Genomic DNA, 20,076 nt, shown 5'->3' on the forward strand with positions numbered 1-20,076 from the left:
GCTGTAAACTGTAGAGTACAACACATGTATAAGTATACAAGTAAAGGCACTGTATTATATTACATGTATATTCAAAATAGAAGCACACTTGCCTGATCAGGGCATATGCAGATAGTTAAAAAGGTATTGGGTGCAGATGCAGGAGCATTCAATAAGGACATACCACCCCAATGAGCAGATCCCCAATGGACTACTAGGCGAGTCACAGCCTAAAGGTGCAAGTATCATAGGCCCAATTTAGTAGAATAACAAACATGGATGCACTGTAGGTAACATGGCATTAAATGTATTTCCTTTTATATAAAGGAGGTATCCCAAAAACTATTAAAGACATACAATTTACCACATACATATGGTAGCATAGGATCATAGCAGATTTCATAACTCCAGAATGGACATAGGCGAAGATCACCATATTCTACCAATCAACACTTCCAACAACTGCCTCTGTATCAGCCTTCGAAGTTGTAACATGTGAATATAGCCTAGACTTTCCAAGGATTGCTCTAAAGTAGAACAAAAGCAGATATAATATATAAATCCTACTAATCTCCTATCTCCACCCTTATAAGCATCTCACAGGCCTCTGTAATCTCCATAAAAACCTTATATCTGTATGGTTCAAAGGTTAGGTCCCTTAAAAGTGCTGGGAACACCACAGGTAATAGGCCATGATATATCTTCAGCCAAAAAACCTATCAATCCATGGGTCTAATTATGTTACAACTATTAATTAATAATTAAATGATGCAGTATGTGGTATATGATATATGTATGCCTAATTGCAGTAGCCCATCTCAGTGTTGGGTGTTTGCTATCTCAGACATATTCATTCAGATGGAGTTGCATTTTTTTATAATTTTTTTATAAACAAAAATAAACAAATTTGTGATTTTTATGAAGTCGCCTCATGTTATGCTAATCAAATTCACCTTTTTTCTTGGAGAACATAGTTCTAAAGTAGTCTTTCCTTTTTTTGCATGTGGCATGGTGAGGGTCTTCATATTTCGGCATTCTGAAGACGATAAAGACAGCTAGATGGAATTAGAGACACAGACAGGATAATACATTCCTGATGCAATAGAGAGGAAAAAGGAGCAACAGCATTGGGCGCCACAATATTTAAAATGCAAAAAGGCACTATGAAGGGGGAGCAACGACCAAAAGGAACAGGATCCAAATTCTAATCTAAGCTCCCATTAGTCATGAGAATGCAGTGCAGTCCAGTCACAATGTGGTGCACAGATTTCTACACGCACTCACAGCACCATTGACTACACATCATGCTACATAGGCTTTTGACTGGTTTACTGAGAGTGGCAATAGTGACCATATCTGCTCAATGTGTGTCACCACAGCCTCTTGTAGTCTCCATCAGGAGAGCATGTGATAGAATGGCAACATAGAGCACAGTTGAGAGATCATTGTCATCCTATAACAGGAAGTGTTTTAACAAGGACCTTCAAGGTAGGTTCATCAGTTCTTTCCTGTACTGTAGTGAAAGATTTTAAAAGATTGTAAACAACTTTTGAATTTACAATATGAGATTTTAGTGATTGATTTCGTTTAAGAATATGGAAAGGGCAGTCATAAACAGAGGGGAAAAATTACAGAAATGCATCCCTCCGAACATTTTATTTTTCCAGTACCTATGGCAGTGATTACAAATTATACAATTTGCTACCTGTAACATGTCAATACAGTACCAATGAAATGCTATAAGATCTCCCTGACAGTCCAGTTGCCGAACGCTGCAAAAGCTTGTATTCCATACCTTTGGAAATAAATGACACCCTTCATCCCACACTGAGTCAGTGGTTTTCCAAAGTAAAAGATATTAAGTGTATTGAAGAGTTGACTGCGATAATACATAACTGAGAAGCTACATTTTGAGATACCTTGCTTCCATGGACAGCATTCACCTATTCTACTCAATGCATGAATAATTGGAACCTGACATCAACAGCTTGGTCAACCTGATTGGTAGTGCTAATCAGAGTGCATAATACTCTGGGACTCACTATATTTAACCTTTTCAGTGCCCTCACCCCCCCCCCCCCCTTTTTTTTTCCTCATCTTTCCTCTCTCTTTGTAGGTTTTTTTCCTCTTTCTTCCTCCCTTATAATACTATACTTCTAATCACTCTACTAGTAGCTATGCCCCTTCCCTCTTTTTTCCCTTCCTCTAGGGGTTCTCACTTGCAGATCTATATCCCCTACAAAATGCACATTGGAAGAAAAATACGAGACACAGTGTTACTATAGGCTTTGCTGTTTATTTTTCTTTGCTATACAAAACAGGGCCATATTTGTCTTTCCACAGGTGATGGTCTTCACACTATTGCTCTCTGATTTTCTATACTCTGTGAACACTTAAAGGCTAGTTAAGTCAGGTACTACAGAGATTTTCTAAAGATGCATACAATATGTGACCTAGAAATATTGATATGTGATATGCTTTTCATTCTTCTATTTGTATTACTTATGATGATATTTGCTATTGTATGATTGTAAAGCAAGGACTATATATTGACCATGTTTGCATCTGTATGTACCTTGTCCAAAATAAAGAATTTAAAAAAATTATACAATTTAATTTTGTAAAAAAATTTACAAATTGAAGACATTCACGTTGATATCTACTAATGTCCTTGCCTCTTTTCATCAAAGGGACAGATCCTCAGATAAGGACAATTATCCCATAAAGCACCTGTAGGCAATGCACCTGTGACCAAAGGTTTCAGGGCCCAAAAAAGAGGAAAAATGTATGTTAACTGGTAAAAGTTTTTTTTAGACCTCATATTTGCTGAAGTCAACAACATAAGTAATTTCATTTATGTCAACTCTTATCCTCTTGTTATGCAATCAACCTACAGACTTTCTGAAAACTGGATGGAGCCTGTTAATGCAGATACAAGGTTACCCTGTAGCTATGTAGCACTACCACTGATACCTTTAACTCGGCTGGGAATTTGTACCAAGAAATAGACACAAGACCATTTAGTGGTAAATTAACTTAATGTATTGGTACAGGTTGGAATAAATGGTGGTTTGAGCATAAATGAACACACAGAAGGTAGGTTCAGACACAGTCAGCAAGACAGTTTAATCACTTTGCTAAGGTAATGTAGAATAGAGTTCTTTACTACTAGACTTTGGATTAACTCATGAATCAGCAAAGTCAACAATAAACAGTGCATATAAGCATTACATGTAATGTCAATAATAATACTATAACTAGTGCAATCTAGCAGAAGGACTGGGATATAGTGTGATTTCCCATGCTTAGCAATAGGTGAAGGTCCCCATGTAGAAGCTGTAGAGGAACAGTCTTTAGCCCTAACTCTTCAGCCAGATAGTGTTGGGGCCCAGTTGTTCTGCTGGTGCACATAAGTACATAAATAAAGCTACTAGATGGCTGTATGGTAATTTCCTAAAGAGTTCAATCACCTTCTCTGGCAGCAGATAGTAAATCCCCACAGCAACAGCTCACCAGTCCCAGAAACACTGCAGCTCACCATCCAGTCACACACAGTGATTAGTCCACTCTCTGCTCTGCACCCAGGTAATTCTATCTGCACTCATCACTCCAGATCCACCGCCGCTGATATGCAGCAGTGATGATGCACACTGAACAGTGATGTACACTCTCTCCGATCTCCCCTATGGCAAGAGGAAGCTGTGCCCTATACAGTTTGAGAAAATTCACCTCTTTACCCTCATCCTGGCAATCTCCCTCTGGAAAATGGAGTTCAAAAGCTCTTGATTAGAGTGGAGTTTCCAACTTCTGGACTACAGTTCCCACAGTGCAATTCTGCCTGACTCAGTCTACTGAACTCTTCCTGCTCAGAAGCTCCCTCCTTTTGCTGACATAGTTCAGTTCTGCAGGGCAGCAACTACAGAGAGCAGCTGCAGCCAGTGTTTCTCTCACTCACCATTCTCAGCACCTGGTATAAGCATAGCCCTCTGTGTGATCCCCTACTGATGTGATCTTCTAGATAAAATGATCATGTCTTATAAATCGCAAGCTTCTCAAAAAATTGCCATTACAGCCTAGCCTGTAGTTGCTAAAACGTTTGTATGGTGGCTCCAAAACAGATCTCGTAACTCATATATTAGGGAAAGGGGAGGAATTGGAAAATATTTTCTATTCAGAAAGACAATAGAAGGTGAGATCAGCAATTATAACACTCAGACTTCTTCACTTTAGGTACCTTTCAATTGAACATCCAACACATGCCATAAAATGTAATTGAATTTGGGGTTGAATCAGTAAAGTAATTGATAGCAAAATCTTTGTTGTCCTGCAGGAAAAGACAGATATAGCTTTTTAATAATTATAAATTCAAATTAGAAATCTCTTTAAGCCATGAAATGTGTCAACATCCCACACATCTGGCCTGTTACCATCATACAATTTTGCAATTAGTGATATCCATGATGCTTTTGTCCTGGGCAAAAAACTTGCATGGTTGATTTTATTTGTTGAACAGAATATTTATTTCAGGTACTTATATAGCGCTGCCAATTGACGCAGCACTTTACATATGCATTGTGCATTTACATCAGTCCCTAACCTCAAGGGGTGTACAATCTAAGGTCCCTAACCTACATACACATACTAAGGCCAATTTCAACAGGATCCAGTTAACCTACCAGCATGTCTTTGGAGTGTGGGAGGAAACTAGGGTACCCAGAGGAAACCCATGCAGACACAGGGAGAACATGCAAACTCCGGGCAGGTGGTGCCATGGTCTGGATTCAAACCAACAGCTCTAGTACTGCTAGGTGGGAGTGATAACCATTTAGCCACTGTGCATTTAGCAAACTGAGCATGTGCAGAGTGACTCCTAGGGCTCTGTTCTATAAGCAGATGGATTGAGGACAGTAGAAGGGAAGGATCAGAGAAGACAGGAACAAACATGCTTTAACACAATGCGGAGGTTTAACCCCTTAGGTTCTACAGTGAGTATAACAAGCATGCTTTAGTGCATATACAGACTGATTTTGCTGTTGGGGGTTTGGTAACACTTTAAGAATCTATTTTGTACTGGTCAGATTTCCACAGTGTAGTTACTGATTGGTTGACTTGGACCAATTAGAGATGTCAACCATGGGACATACAATAAAAAGTAGATGTAGTTAGATTGTTTTATAGGAGAAGTATGGCCAAAGCTCTTTTGGGCATACTTCCTCCGTGGGTCTCAGGAGTGCACTTAGTTCTGCATTTCTGTGACCCAGATTCAGCCAACAGTGAGCTACAGCCCGCTGTGGACTGACAACATAGAGCCACTCCAGACTCTACAGGCATGCCGACAATAATACCTGACCGGCAGCTGACTCAGCCTTTCAGCACACCTCCGGGAGACTCCGCCAGCTGCTCCCACCCCTTCCACATCTCGGTGCTCCAATGAGCACTGGAGGGGTAGAGCGCAGAGCAGTGGCTGACAGTCACCGCTCTGTATTCAGAGCAGACGCAAGAACTGAGCGATCAGCAGTCTTGATCACTCAATTCATGGTGTAGAGGCAGCAAGGGACAGATGCAGCACCGGATAGATGCTGCATCCACCTAGGTGAGTATGAATGTTTCTTTTTTTTAAATCCCACTCTTCTCTTTTAACTTCTCTTCTATGAGCAAGGCTAAATGTGCATTTTGGTGTGCAGTTCACTTACAAGCTGAATAATTACACAAGCCAAGAATCACTTCTAAGATAAGAGGGTTGCTACTGTGCAGTGTCCTTGAAGACATATCAACAGACATATCAACAGATACTGAGGATAACGCCCAGCCTATAGACCTATAGAAGTGGTATTGTGCAGCATCCATGCATAGGGAAAAAGAATGGAAATGAGGATTTACACCTAACACATAGAACAAGAGAATTTGTACAGAGCAGTGTTCCTACATAGAGAATAAGAATAGATACAGAAAATTACACTCAGCATAGAGAACAAATGAAATGGTATTGTACAGAGTCCATTCATACATAATTAGAGCATCTTCTGAGACTTACACCTGACATGCTCAATAAGTGGTACTGTGAAGCCTCCATTTATACAGAATAAAAACAGATAGTGAGAATTACAACCAGCATTCAGAAGATGGGGAATTCTACTGTGCAATGTCCTAACATACAGAATGATTACTGAGAACTACAGTGAAATACAGAGCAAATGAAGTAGTACTGTGCAGTGTGCATGCACACAGAATAAAAATAGATGCTGAGAATTACAACCAGCATTCCGAACAGGAGAAATGGCATTGTGCAGTGTCCATGCATTTATAATAGGAAAAGATTCTGAAAATCACATGGGACAGGGACAACTCTATGCAATTCTGCCAGTGAGGAATTGAACCGAAGGAAAAATGAAGGTAAAGAAGTACTAAAGGAGAAAAAAGGTAAATCTCCCCATTGGGACATAGATGGCAAAAATAAAAAATCCGACGGGGATTATAACCCTCTTACACTATCCAAAATGGAAAAAAACGTTTTGCCCACAGTTCTAATTTAAATAATTGCTACTACACCACCAAAGAGGCAAAACCCATCGGCTTGATCATACAGAGTCACCATATGTGTTTCATTTTCAAGTTCATATATCCATAAATCATAACAATACATTTATGATCATAATATGTGGCACAAGACATCACAAATGAGCATGCAAGAAAGGAATGAAAACTCACAGGAAAGTCACTGTTGTATTGCTATTGAGATACCTTGTGTCAGCAAAAGGGCACAAAGGGTTCCCACCACTCTAAAGACCACCACTGGAGATTTGGCCAAAGAGGTCATATGTTTTCCATAAATAAATACTCTACAACACGGGTGTCAAACTGGCGGCCCTCCAGCTGTTGCCAAACTACAAGTCCCATGAGGCATTGCAAGACTGACAGTTACAAGCATGACTCCCAAACGTAAAGGCATGATGGGACTTTTAGTTTCGCAACAGCTCGAGGGCTGCCAGTTTGACACTTCTGCTCTACAATAAGAATTGCATATATAAATTATACTATATTACAGTGTAGAGCCCCATACAAGTAAACATGCTAAATACAAGTTAGCCAAAGTACATATAGCCACATACCATCAGTTTAAATCATGTCGCCCAAATGAAAACCAGAGCAGTAGCTGTGATGATCAGGGTTTCTCTCACAATGAAACTCCATACACTTATCTGAATAAGCCGGTATGAAGGAGGAGGGGAAAGGAAGGTATATTACTCCTCCAACTGATCACAGTTGTGTGCATGTAAATTCAAGCTTGAGCTATTGAGTTCGGTTAAGAGTTCTGACAGAACAGCAAGAAATTAAGTGATAAAATGTGAAAAAAAAATCAAGTAAGGATACCTTCTGGCTGACGATGTAAATTTTCTATTTACCTGCCTAAAAAATAAATAATACAAGTATAGAAAGGAAAAAACTCAAAACATTCAACATTATTATAAGTAGAAATAATAAGGCAGGCACAGTAGGCTAGCCGTAAGGATCACTTGCAGACCAACCTTGCTAATTTTTAAACCGAGAATGTCCTTGCACTAAATATAAACTCTAATATACCAGCACAAATTCATTATCTTCCTACACAATAATTCTAGGGTAATCTATTACCTTATGTTGGATCCAACAATGGTTACATGCCACTATAGCCAGTGTTAATTTTCCTAGCAAAAAGCATAATGGATGGTTAACACACTCTACTATTGTCCGGGACAGGCTGTTACAATTAGAGTTAAGTGTAAATACTTGTTCTAAATTTTTTTTTCTCCTCCTCATTGTAGAGCATTGTAGAAATTGTGTAAACTGTAATTGTGTGGCACAGTAGCTACATTTGCACTAGCTGTCTGCTTGGCTTTTATCTTCGCTGTTAACCCAGAATAATACAATAGCTCTAGCATCAGTGGATGTTACACTTGTAATCATTATTTGGCAATTACTTTGATTTATCAACAAAAAGTACCTGCTTTACCAAAAGTGACAGCATGGACTTTTTAATAAAAAAATAAAAGGTACTCTCAATAAAGGAGAACATAGAATCATAGAAGAGTGACTGCGAAAAAAGACCAAGTGGTCCATTGAGTCTGCTCCAATATATATATATATATATATATATATATATATGTATACAGTATTTTTGTAACCTTTTTGTCTATGCATAGAGAACCAACACTATAGATGATAGCTCGAAAGAGAAAAAGATTTACAGTTTTGTTATTTAATTGAAAAAAGAGAAATAATAATCAGCGCAAATACTGGAACCAAGTCCGGAACAGTCTAATCGTGGGTCAAGATGGTTAGGGTGACTTGGATTGAGGGGTCCGTATGGCACTCAGGGCAAGCTCCATGTAGTACTGTAACAGACTCTGTGTAGTAAGGAGAGAAGAAGAAGCGCCTCTAAGTGCAGCACACCACTTCAATAGAGTAAAAAAGTAGGAACACTCACATGTAGGTAGATAAATATAGGAATGTTAAATGTAAGGTGTTGACACACCAAGTAGAACGGCTGTCACTGGTGCCCACTGTGTCCGCGTATCACTGGAGCAGATTTGTAGCAGGAGTGATGCAGATGTCAGTGAACAGGATGCAATGCGACGTGTTTCAGAGCATGCACTGGCCTCTAGTGGTGGAAGCTCGCTCCTTTGCTTGACAAAGGAGCGTGCTTACGCCACTAGAGGCCAGCGCATGCTCCGAAATGCATCGCATTGCATTTTGGTCACTGATGTCATCACGCCCACTCTGATGTGCACTCCAGCATGCGTTCCACCTGCCATTAAGGAGTACGTGCATGCTGGCCGGTTCCACATCTGCATCCCTCCTGCTACCACGCTGCTTGGTGTCGCAACACCTTACATTTAACATGCCTATATTTATCTACCTACATGTAAGTGTTCCTACTTTTTTGCTATATTAAAGTGGTCTGCTGCACTTAGAGGCGCTTCCCCCTCTCTCCTTGTTTTTTAATTGAGAATACAGTTGCTTGCACCTTATTTGCAATATTACGATTGAACAAGTAGGGTGAAGTATGCTGTTGTAATTCTAAATTTGTAGCATTTTATATAGTATCACGGCCATATAATAGCCTTTAGCATTCTTGCCCCTTCTTCATATAGGCAAGGGTTTATTTGAGTTCCCCTTTAATTTTTAGACTTCCTTTTTTCAAATCCTTTGGGTTGGCCCCACCCTCTATTTAAGAATTGGGAGGAGTCACTTTTTGGAAATGCAAGAAAAGGACTGCATTACTAAAAATGGAGAGTTAAGTTCAATTAGGTGTAGAATAGTGTTAAACTGTGAAGGGACAGTATAAATCTGCATATAACAGAGTTTTAGGAGAAACCAAAAAACAGTCTACAGTAGATCAGGGAGTTTGGCTAGTGGGTGTTTATTTCAAATAGCATTATCAGACTTTTAAAATTCCAAAGCTCTGGGTACACACTTTCCGCTATTGTCCTGTAAGCCGCCATATGCTCATTTTTTAAAGTGCTGATGCTGAGCAAACAAAGTATATTAAACACAACAATATAAAGTTAAAATATTGCAACTTACCAGACCTTAGATGTGGTGGCTGCATTAGTTTTTTTTCTCTTTTTTTCCTCCTTTGTTTGGCCTTGAAATGTTGAAAGTAATATACTTCCTGCCATGTGGACAAGAAGGTGTCTGAATTGAAGGATTCTAATCACTCCTTTGCTGAAAATTTCAACTGGTTCTCTGCCACGTGGAAACCTAGGAAAACCCATAGCTTCTCTTCCAAGAAGGACTTTGAACCCTTGCCCCTTCTTAAGGATTACAAAAGAACTTTGCATTAGACATTGCCTCCTAGATTGTAAGCTCGAAAGAGCAGGGCCCTCGAACCCCTCGTATACTGTTTTGTTACTGTATTGTCTCATGTACTGTCCCCAACTACTATGTACAGCGCTGAGCAAACTTTCTGGCACCATATAAATACTGTATAATAATTACGTCAAATTCAAGCACTTGCTCTCCTGCTTCGGATCCTGAGGACATGGTAGAGATATGAAAATGCCTCCACGGACAGCATCGGTAGCTAGACTCAGTAGAGACTACATGCACAGCACAATCTTAGGAACCCTGATACCTCCAGACTATGAAATATCTTGAGTAGAGTGCACTTTCAAATAATGCCAAAATCCATTTTACAGATAGTTAAGGAGCAAGGTATGGTCGATTTTTATGTGATCCCAATCTCTCTGTTCCCCATGTATCCCAGATAACCTTGGACTGCCGCCGAGTCTTACACCCACTGACAAGACTACTCAGAAATTCTGACATCATGTACAGGTGAAGATTCCACTTCCACTTTGTGGAACTGGGCTTGTGATCCTTTTTACTTGCAGTGATATTGCCAACCTTCATCAAACGCCTAGGGATCCCACCTCCAGAACTGAAACCATGGCTGAATCCACCACTGCATCACTTCATAAGCTTCCCTTGGCCTTGCATGACTATGGCTAAGATAAACTTTGGTTTTATAAATGACCAGGGAATCAACTGTCTGCAAAAGAAAACACAGATACTCTATCACATTTATAAGCAATGAATCCATACCCTGTTCTTACAGGAAACTCATTTTTTTACATGGCAGCCTTCCCTCTCAAGTCTCAACATTACCCCATGGCCTTTTGTAGTAACTATCCTATCCAAAAGTCAAAGGGGTAACAGTTGCAGTCCATCTTACCACTCCTTGCACCCTGACTGATGAACTCAAATACACTGAATGGCATTTTATATTTCTCCAAATTATGCTTCAGTCCAAGACTTATGACTACTAATATCTTGGTTCTGTCAGTGTGATGGGGACTACGATGCAAAGTGTGGTCTTCCGTGGTGTACACATCCCTCTCCCCCACACTGCCACATTTCCTCTTACCCTTTCTCTCTTTTCTGCTTAGCCTCTCCTACCTCTCCATTGTTTCTGACAGTATGAGGTTGGCTATTGATACTTTATATGACCCCATTCATCGTGAGTGGTTTACCAATATTAGCATTGTACAAGTCAATCTTATTTGTGGTTTTGAGGTGTGGTCTTTGCAACTGCTTTTTGTACTGTCACTGTTTTTGATTTTTCTAAATCAATAAATTCATATTATTGATATAATTTGCTTTGAATGATTCATTTTGATAGAACTTTTCTACATAGAAATTTGCATTATAGAGCAAATATCAGTTTTGGTTGGGCACCAGCTGCCATAGTCACCCAGTGTTTTTTTTCTTTTTTAATCTTATGGAGACTCCATAAGCAAAATATCTGCACTACTATTTATGTTTTGTTTCTGCCACCCTCAAGGCTTTGAAGGCATTGCTTTCTGGAATTAATATGAAGCTATTTATTCTACAATATGACAATAGAATGAGAAGGGGAAGTTAATAAAAAATCTACAGAGGGAGCCTGATTCCTCTGACATTGTATTATTATTATTATACAGTATTTATATAGCGCCAAAAAGTTTCTCAGTGCTGTACATTATAGTGAGGGACAGTACATGAGACAATACAGTGACAATACAATACACGAGGGGTTCAAGGGCCCTGCTCTTTCGAGCTTACAATCTAGGAGGGAGGGGATAGTGGTACAGGAGGAGAAGGCTGTGGGGGATGGAGTGGTAGGAGGAGTGGAGCGGATCGGCTGTTAGGTGAGGAGGGGTAGGCTTCCCTGAAGAGATGGGTTTTCAGGGTGCGCCTAAAGGTGAGGAGGGTAGGTGACAGTCTGATGGATTGGGGTAGTGAGTTCCAGAGGATGGGGGAAGTCCTGGAGTCGGGCATGGGAGGAGGAGACTAGGGAGCTAGAGAGTAGGAGGTCTTGTGAGGAGCGAAGAGTACGTGTTGGGTGGTATTTGGGTATCAGGTCGGTGAGGTAGTTTGGGGCAGTATTATGAATAGCTTTGTACGTCAATGTTAGTAGTTTCAATTTTATGCGTTGGGCAATCGGAAGCCAGTGGAGGGAATGACAGAGGGGGGTGGCAGATACGGAGCGGTTGGTAAGGTAGATGAGTCTGGCCGCTGAGTTCAGGATAGACTGAAGTGGGGATAGTCTGTGTTGAGGTAGGCCGGTGAGGAGGGAGTTGCAGTAGTCGAGTCGTGAGATAATAAGGGAGTGAATGAGTTGTTTAGTAGTGTCTATTGTTATTAATGAACGTATTTTGGAGATGTTGCGGAGGTGGAGTCTGCATGAATTTGCCAGCGATTGGACATGGGGTTGGAAGGACAGGTTGGAGTCTAGAGTGACACCTAGGACTTTGGCTTGCGGGGTGGGACTGATGGTGGCGTTATTGGTCATGATGGAGAGGATGGGGGGGCGCAGGCTGGAGGGAAAACTAGGAGCTCGGTTTTGGAAAGGTTTAATTTGAGGAAGTGGAGTGACATCCAGTCTGATATGTCGTTCAGTAAGCAGGTGATTCGAGCGGAGACTCAACGGAGACTGAGGATTGTAGTGATCATACTAGTCATTTTGGCGGAGAGATCCACAAGTGGATTGTCCAGGAGGTAGAAAAAAAAGCCAAAATGTGACACAACTTGCCAGCAATCATACAAAACTAGATTATTAATCTTGGATAGAGTTAAGCATCCCATAGATGAGTCAGTGTTTTTCATTTATCAGTGCATTAAAAAAAATTACCTGATTCTCCTAATCCACATTGTGATGATAATGCAAACTGGGCACCCTAAAAACTATGTGAGAGGACACAGGAAAACCATGTTGTCCAGAATTCATAGGTCGGCCATGACATTTTTTAGAATAGGAGACACAAAAGCATCTTTAACCCCATAGCAGTGACCCCCTCCCAGAACATAACTCAGGAATTTACAAGCCAGGATCTGACGCTGCATGGGTCGCACACACATTCGAGGTGGTTGGGGGAAACCTCCCGCTGTATCTTTGTATGCTGACAGCGGGGAGACTTCCCTGCTATCAGAATACACTGATCAGGTTATAGCAGGGGCGGACTGACCATTTGGAAACTCGGCACTACCTGAGGGCCCAGGGTCAGTAGGGGGCCCCATGAGATGCCCCTGGTACCTTTTTCATAGGCTTTTTTGAGTTTAGGCAAGGACACAGGGGCTCCATGATCCCCTATTGTACATGGGCCGCATTAGTTGTCAGTCCGCCCCTGGGTTATAGCCTGCAGCACTGATTGAGCAGCTAAAATCCAAGAGGCTAGTTGAACAGAAGTTGATTGGTAGAATGGCTTCTGTTCAACCATAGTGCCAATACATGAATTGCAATTCATCCGGTCCCTGCTAAACCGGCCAAAATTCAATCCATGTGTTCTTTAAGTTCAGTTGACAAAAATAGCTCAGCAGGTGCAGTACATAGCATTCAGGGCAATTTTCTTATTTTTGCTGTTTGACTTTTATTGTCTAATTAGCTTTAAAATGGACTGAGCTTTCTCAATGGCTTCTTTCTGTCTTCTAAACTTGGAACAATGAAGATATAAAAGCATTCTCATTTTATCCTTTGTGTAGGACTAAATCTTGTATTTTTTTGTTTACATAACAGAGCTGGAATGAGCAAATCTCCTAGGCCATACACCACCCTCACACCTCAAGGTCTTAGCGCAACAAAGCAATGTTATCTACTTGCTTTTGTCTGCCTTATTGCTATACAATTCCTTTATGCCAATAACATCAGCTACATAATGGCTGCATTCAAAGGAAGACTTGCATCTTATTCATTGGAGACTTTTAGCAACTTTTCTTTCTATAGAAAACCAATTGCAGGGGAATAATAACAAAAAGAAGAGTTTGCAACAACAATATTTCTTAAGCCATTATTCTGGCATAAAGTAAATCGGTGAAAGATAACATCTAACTTCAAATTTGCTGAGTTTTATAAGGAGAAATTGTATAACAGAAACTAAAGTTATTTTTTTCTGTTCAGACATGCTCGTTGTGGAGAAAAAAAATGGTCACACACACTATATATATATATATATATATATATATATATATTTATATACACATCATTCATGTCCTTCTTTATTCATATCCTTTTCCACTGTCAATCAAACACTCCTTTCATTGCATACATTGTACTGGGGCTAATACATGCAATAGCTGAAGGTCTGTGTTTACTTCTCTTGCACAGCGCAGCCCATTTTCAACCCACCCATCTCTGTGGATATGCAGTAAAATAGCTGTAACTCTTTAAGGTAAGGGCAGGAGTTTGATGCCATTACCCCCGTTAGTCCAAGCAAAGTGATTTTGCATGCTTATTTCTTCAGTTTGCTTTTGAATACCTCTCTTTGATTAAATAAAGTGGGAGGTTTAATGTGATAGTAAAGTTTTTTTTTTTTCTTTTTTAATATCACATTTGTTATACCTTCTCTGTGTAATGGTTTTGCACACAGAAGCCTTGATCCTCCCATTCCGGGGTCCCCCCCAATGGAACTTTCGGATCCTCCTCCTCTAGGGTCTCTTCTGTTATAAAAACCCTGCCTGTCAGCAGTTTTTCTAATTGACACTATGGGGTTTATTTACTAAAGCTGGAGAGTCCAAAATCAGACTCCCTTCTGCATAGAAACCAATCAGCTTCCAGGTTTCATTGCCAAAGCTTCATTGAACAAGCTGAGGTTAGAAGCTGATTGGTTTCTATGCAGAAGCGAGTCTGATTTTGGACTCTCCAGCTTTAGTAAATAAACCCCTATGTTACCACTTTAAAGGGAGTGATACATTTTAACCTCCTTAGCGGTATTCCCGAGTGTAGCTTGGGGTAAAATTTCAATACCAAGAGCGGTAACCCCGAGCTACACTCAGGCTTACCATGCGGCGTTGCTCAGGGAGTCCCTGCAGCACTTACCTTGTCCTTCGCTCACGCGATGTGTCCCCTGCAGCATCCCCGGCCATCTCCTCGGGCCGATGCCGGCATCCGGATTTTGTGTTCCGGTCCCTGTGATGTCGGGACGGCGGGAAATTTGAATTTTTTAAAAAATTTCATTTTTGCTGTCATTGCTGTTTCAATGCATTTCACATATATTTTGTCCCTACTGCTTTGTCCTGTGCCCTGCCTGCATTTTGACTGTTCTTTCTGCCTGGAAACTTAAAAAAGTCCATGGCGTCCAAAAAGCGTCCTTTTACGTCAAAAGCAGTTTTAGAACAGCGATAGTAAATCAGAACCACTATCAGAATTGAGTGATAATGATTCGTGGGGAAATTCGTCATCAGACACTGAAAACGATTTTGCGACTTTGCTCAGCGATGTGCGAATTTGCCTCTGTATTTCAAATTTCAGTGTTTTTGGTTTGATTATATTATTGAATTAAATTTATTATTATTATATTATTATTTTTTATGATTATTTATTAAATTATAATTTATGATTTCGTGTTTCAAGTTTTATCATATCCGGAATGTTTACTAGACTCTTGTTCGGACAGATTTCAGTGAGTTATTCCTAAAAATTACAGCCTACAATAAAAAAACTACATATTTCCATGCAAAAAAATGGTACCGCTTTCAGCACAAAAAAATCGGAAAGAATCATACCGCCAGGGAGGTTAAATCTACTGGCAGAATCAAGAAGTTACAAAATTATGTTTTATTATAATTTTATTTTTACATGATACAGCCTGTCAGTAGCATTACCACAGCTGTTTATGTTTTAAATAGGGCCCCCTAAGTAATAGAAATAGCTTGCGGTGCCGATTCAAGCTGGAAGCAGAAAGAAAGAGAATCACCCTGCTGGCAGATGAAAGGAGGGAGCAGGTGTCCAGGAGCGATTTCAGCACCAGCCGATTTAATTGGGAAAATAGATGCCGCTCAACCAACCACAGGAGTCAGATGTATTGGACGGCCTCAGCTGCCGCTCCTGCCATGCCCTCTGACACATTTTGCCCCACCCACCAGGGGCTGGATCACAGAGGACCTCTGTGATCAAGCCCAATGGGCAGGCAAAATGCATTAGCGGTGTGGCTGGAGCAGCGAATGAGGCCATCCCATACAACTGACTCCTGCGGTTGGTTGAGCGGCATCTATTTTCCCCATTGATCGGCTGGTGCTGGAATCGCTCCTGGACACCTGCTCCCTCCTTTCATCTGCCAGCAGGGTGATTCTCTCTCTTTCCACTTCCAGTTTGAAGCGGCACCGCAAGGTATTTCTATTACTTAGGGGGCCCTATTTAAAACATAAACAGCTGTGTTAATGCTACTGACAGGCTGTATCATGTAAAAATAAAATTATTTTCTATTGCTCCCCGCTGCACATTAGCATTGCTCTCTGAACTGCCACATGTAATTTGACTGTATACTTCATATTTGAATGTGTATACTTCAGCCAGCTCATTAGCATCTACTATAAATTCAAAAGTCTACTTCTCTACTTTTTTAGTGTAAATAGGTCTCTCATTACCACATGTTCTGTCCCCCTTTGTAATGTACAGCGCTGAGCGAACTATTGGCGCTTTATAAATACTGAATAATAATAATAATAATAATATGATTTATTCAAACAGTCTCTTAGGAAGATATGTCTTGGTCATGGTATTTGGCAACATAGTTACACAGGTTGAAAAAAAGACACAGGTCCATCTACAGCTGTTCAGCTAATAGAAAAAAAAAGAATATTGGAGTAAATAAATTGAAAACTACCATATACAGATTCCTATACCCACAGTCAATCCAGAATGAGACAAAAAAAAGCCTTAAGACAGATCCAGTATAATAAAAACACTGCATACAAACATGCAAAAACCTGTGGGGTGGGATACAAACTTCATGGCTGCCATGATCAAAAAATTTATAAATTTATCTTATTTTAGCATCCTAATTTTTTTTTTTAGCTCCCACACTTTTGTACTTCTGGCAACTCAGCTGCTAGGGAGTTAACTGTTACCAGAGTCTGCTGTCTGGGGCATGGTTGAGCAGTTGGCTTTATATCAGTTTTACCCCTGGTTCACATCTGTGCGAGTGGTGCCGCTGCGGATCCGCACAAAAATCCGTGCAACCGCACCTCCTGCACAGAGGAATGCGGACCTGCGGGAGGGTACCATTAATTCTAATGGCACACCACCCACACTGGAAATCGCAAACGTACTGGGAACCAAGGTTCCCGTGCAGGCTCCGTTTTCTAAAAAAATGCAGGGACTTCTTCCTTGCGTGTCCCGGGGCACGAGAGTCCATTCAAACGAATGGGCTCTCGTGCCCGTGCAAAATGCGGCCCGCAGGAACGCGAAGATGTGAACCTAGCCTTCCTGCTTCTTTTTGCAGAGACATCCTTGGCTCCCTGTGCTCAGGTTTGCTCTCATACACTTTCTATTTTCCGCTGAGTAATCCAGCTCAGCAGACTCCTCCTCAAAATCTACTCTTTGGCATCAGCATTCCCTTTGTGCCCTCAGGTGCCCTGCACAGCTGCAGGAACATGGCCAAGTACATTCATGAGTTACTGCATTCTGAATAGTTAAAGTGTTACTAAACCCACAACAGTAAAATCAGTCTGTATATGCAGTAACACATGCTTGTTATACTCACTGTGGAACAGCATTATGTAAAAAGGCTGTTTGATCCTGTCTTTTTTGATCCTTCCCTTCTTTTACTGTCCCCAATCCATCTGCCATAGTACAGAGCAGCAATGGCAAGTCTGCACATGCTCTGTTTTGCATTGCTAGAAAGGGTGCATGTGATCGACACAAGGCAAATCAGCATTGCCCTGGCAGAAGGTCAGGTGTCATGCAGTCTCATAGGACAGTCAGAGGAGAATTAAAACCCATACAAGATTAACCAGTGCTCTGCTGGACACTGATACAAGACTGCTATATACTGCTGATGAGAAAAGGTATTTAGCAGTTTATATTTACCTAAATAATTGCATTTCCATGATCTGCGTACTGTGGGAGACCAGATATAGTGAATGCAGAGTCCTGGATTTAGTAACACTTTAAGCTCCTTTTTTATGCACATGGTCAGTCTAGAGATTTGTCATTATATTTTTAAAATATACTCACCATGTGCAGGATCCATAGGTTTAAACATGTATCCTGCATTGACAATCCAATGTTTGTGATGTACTTTAGATTGACCTTAGATGCTTAGATCGTATGAATGCTCTTCCTGCTGACTTCTCGTGTGTCTTCTGGCCTTGCATTATCCCCTCATTTCAGTTCTGACATTCATCTATGGTTATCCCTGACAACAAACTCTATTCTTGCAGGAAAAAAACTGCATTTTAATATTTATTTTCAGAGGAGCCTGCAAAGCATTGCACCCATGATGAGTGGGCCATGTTCAGGGGCGGACTGACCATTCGGGCACTCGGACACTGCCCGAGGGCCCAGGGTCAGTAAGGGGCCCCATGAGATGCCCCTGGTACCTTTCATAGGCTTTTTTGGGTGTGGTTTGAGTTTGGGCAAGGACACAGGGGCCCCATGATCCCCTATTACTCGGGGGCTCCATGAGTTGTCAGTCTGCGCCTGGCCATGAGGCCATGTCAGGTTCCTTCAGTGTCTTCCTCCAGTTCCCCGCCCATACAAAGGTACAGGTTTTCAGTTAGAGAGCTGGAGGAAGTGTCAATGGACAACGATTGTGATGATCACTGCACTTGTATTCTACTGAGAACTAAGTTCATCTGCCACGATGGCATCTCACAGTCTTAATATTCACAGACCTCTGTTAATGAATGATGTAGCTGTGCAGGTGGAGCTCCACATAGCTGTGCAGATTTCAGAGGTGACAGTGGCTGCAGGGGAGAAGAATCCCTGCACATTATTACAAGGAGGGGGCTGTTTTGGGTGTGTTGGGGGTCCACTTGACACCATGTTACTCAATGCGGGTGTAATATGTAACATGGTATAAAAGGTGGAGTTAACCTTTAAAGTAACCACTTTGCCCATTCAGCTCACAAACCCTCTAAGTAAGCTGGCATATGTATTCTGTATATAATAATGCTGGACATTTCCAGTGGGAGAAATATTTACTGGGGACAGTAACTACTTCGCTCCAATGGTCCAATACTTGCAGTAGTTCTATGCTCCAACCATGTTTCTGTCACACTGTCACTGTCAGTGCCCAGCTGGACACGACTTTTCTCTTGGCCTAACTATAAATGTGCCCACTGATTTGGCCCAACGATTGAGCCTGACTGGCTACTTGTTGTCACCTGAGGGACTATCCCTGGAATTGCAGTCTGGGGATTGTTGTGCAAGTTACCTATCTATCGTTAAGGCTTCATGCACCCTAGCTTAAAAAAATACTGCTCCTAGAGAAGCTTTGTGTTTTTTCTGTAGAAGCAACTGCTATCCTATGTGTCCATGCATATTAGGTCTAGAGGGCCTAATGCATTTTTAGAGGTCTAGAGGCATTTTTTAAGCTCAGCATTTAGAAGCAGAAAAAAACTAGAGATGCACTAATACCCTTTTTTGATCTGCAAGTACTGGGAAATGTAGTCTCTGAGTGTGTTTGTTGCACTTTCCAATCTGGTAAAGTGAAAGCCTGGCCAAAAGCCTTTTGGACAATAGTTTATTTGAGTTAATCATTTACAATTGTTTTACAAATATTGTTTTCAGAAAAATCAAGAGATTTACCGATTGTGCCTAAATTGTCTTTGCAGAAGAAAAGATATCTACTGTCTCTGAAGAAAGGTGAAACATCAGAAATATTTTTTCCCTTTTAGTCCAGTGCCTCAGGGACCAGAGATGTCAGCCATAGTGAGTACATTGCATAATGACTGCTACTTTGACAGTTATTAAAAAATATCTCAAACATAACTATTTATTTTGGATATCATAGGGAAAGAGTAAAACTGCTGTAATTTATTTTTTTTGCATTTGCATCCTATTGAGATTTCATTTTACTCCCTGTCTTTTAGACAAAGGAAGTGAAAAAATCTCCCAAAAGTGAGTTAAGTGCCCTCTAGAGCCAGCCACACATGGACTGAAATTTGGCCAGTTCAGTAGGGACTGGCCACATTTCAATCCATGTATGGACAGGCTGTTTGTATAGAAGTGGATCTATGGATTAATTTTGGCACAGCCAGCCTGTTTGTTTTTTCCCGTACAATCAGTGCTGCCGGCTATAGTCAACAATGCTCATTGCATTCTGCTGGTGGAGAAGGCTGCCTATTGTCAGAATACAA

General features: G+C 40.9%; 2 long non-coding RNA genes across 2 annotated transcripts in view; one reads left to right on the forward strand and one right to left on the reverse strand.

Moving 5' to 3' along the window:
• LOC149458559 (uncharacterized) overlaps positions 1-8,625 on the reverse strand; it is a 38,097-nt gene extending 29,472 nt beyond the window's left edge. The window contains exon 1 of the long non-coding RNA XR_016313407.1: positions 8,444-8,625. This is a non-coding gene — a long non-coding RNA (uncharacterized LOC149458559). The remainder of the gene's footprint in view (positions 1-8,443) is intronic.
• A 129-nt stretch (positions 8,626-8,754) lies between these two features.
• Positions 8,755-20,076, forward strand: part of LOC149458560 (uncharacterized) — a 94,705-nt gene continuing 83,383 nt past the window's right edge. Inside the window, exons 1-2 of the long non-coding RNA XR_016313408.1 lie at positions 8,755-8,881; positions 19,552-19,648. This is a non-coding gene — a long non-coding RNA (uncharacterized LOC149458560). The remainder of the gene's footprint in view (positions 8,882-19,551; positions 19,649-20,076) is intronic.

The sequence above is a fragment of the Staurois parvus genome, unplaced genomic scaffold (genome assembly GCF_062004578.1).
Source record: "Staurois parvus isolate SC_StPar_1 unplaced genomic scaffold, SC_StPar_1.0 ptg000283l, whole genome shotgun sequence".
NCBI lineage: Eukaryota > Metazoa > Chordata > Amphibia > Anura > Ranidae > Staurois > Staurois parvus.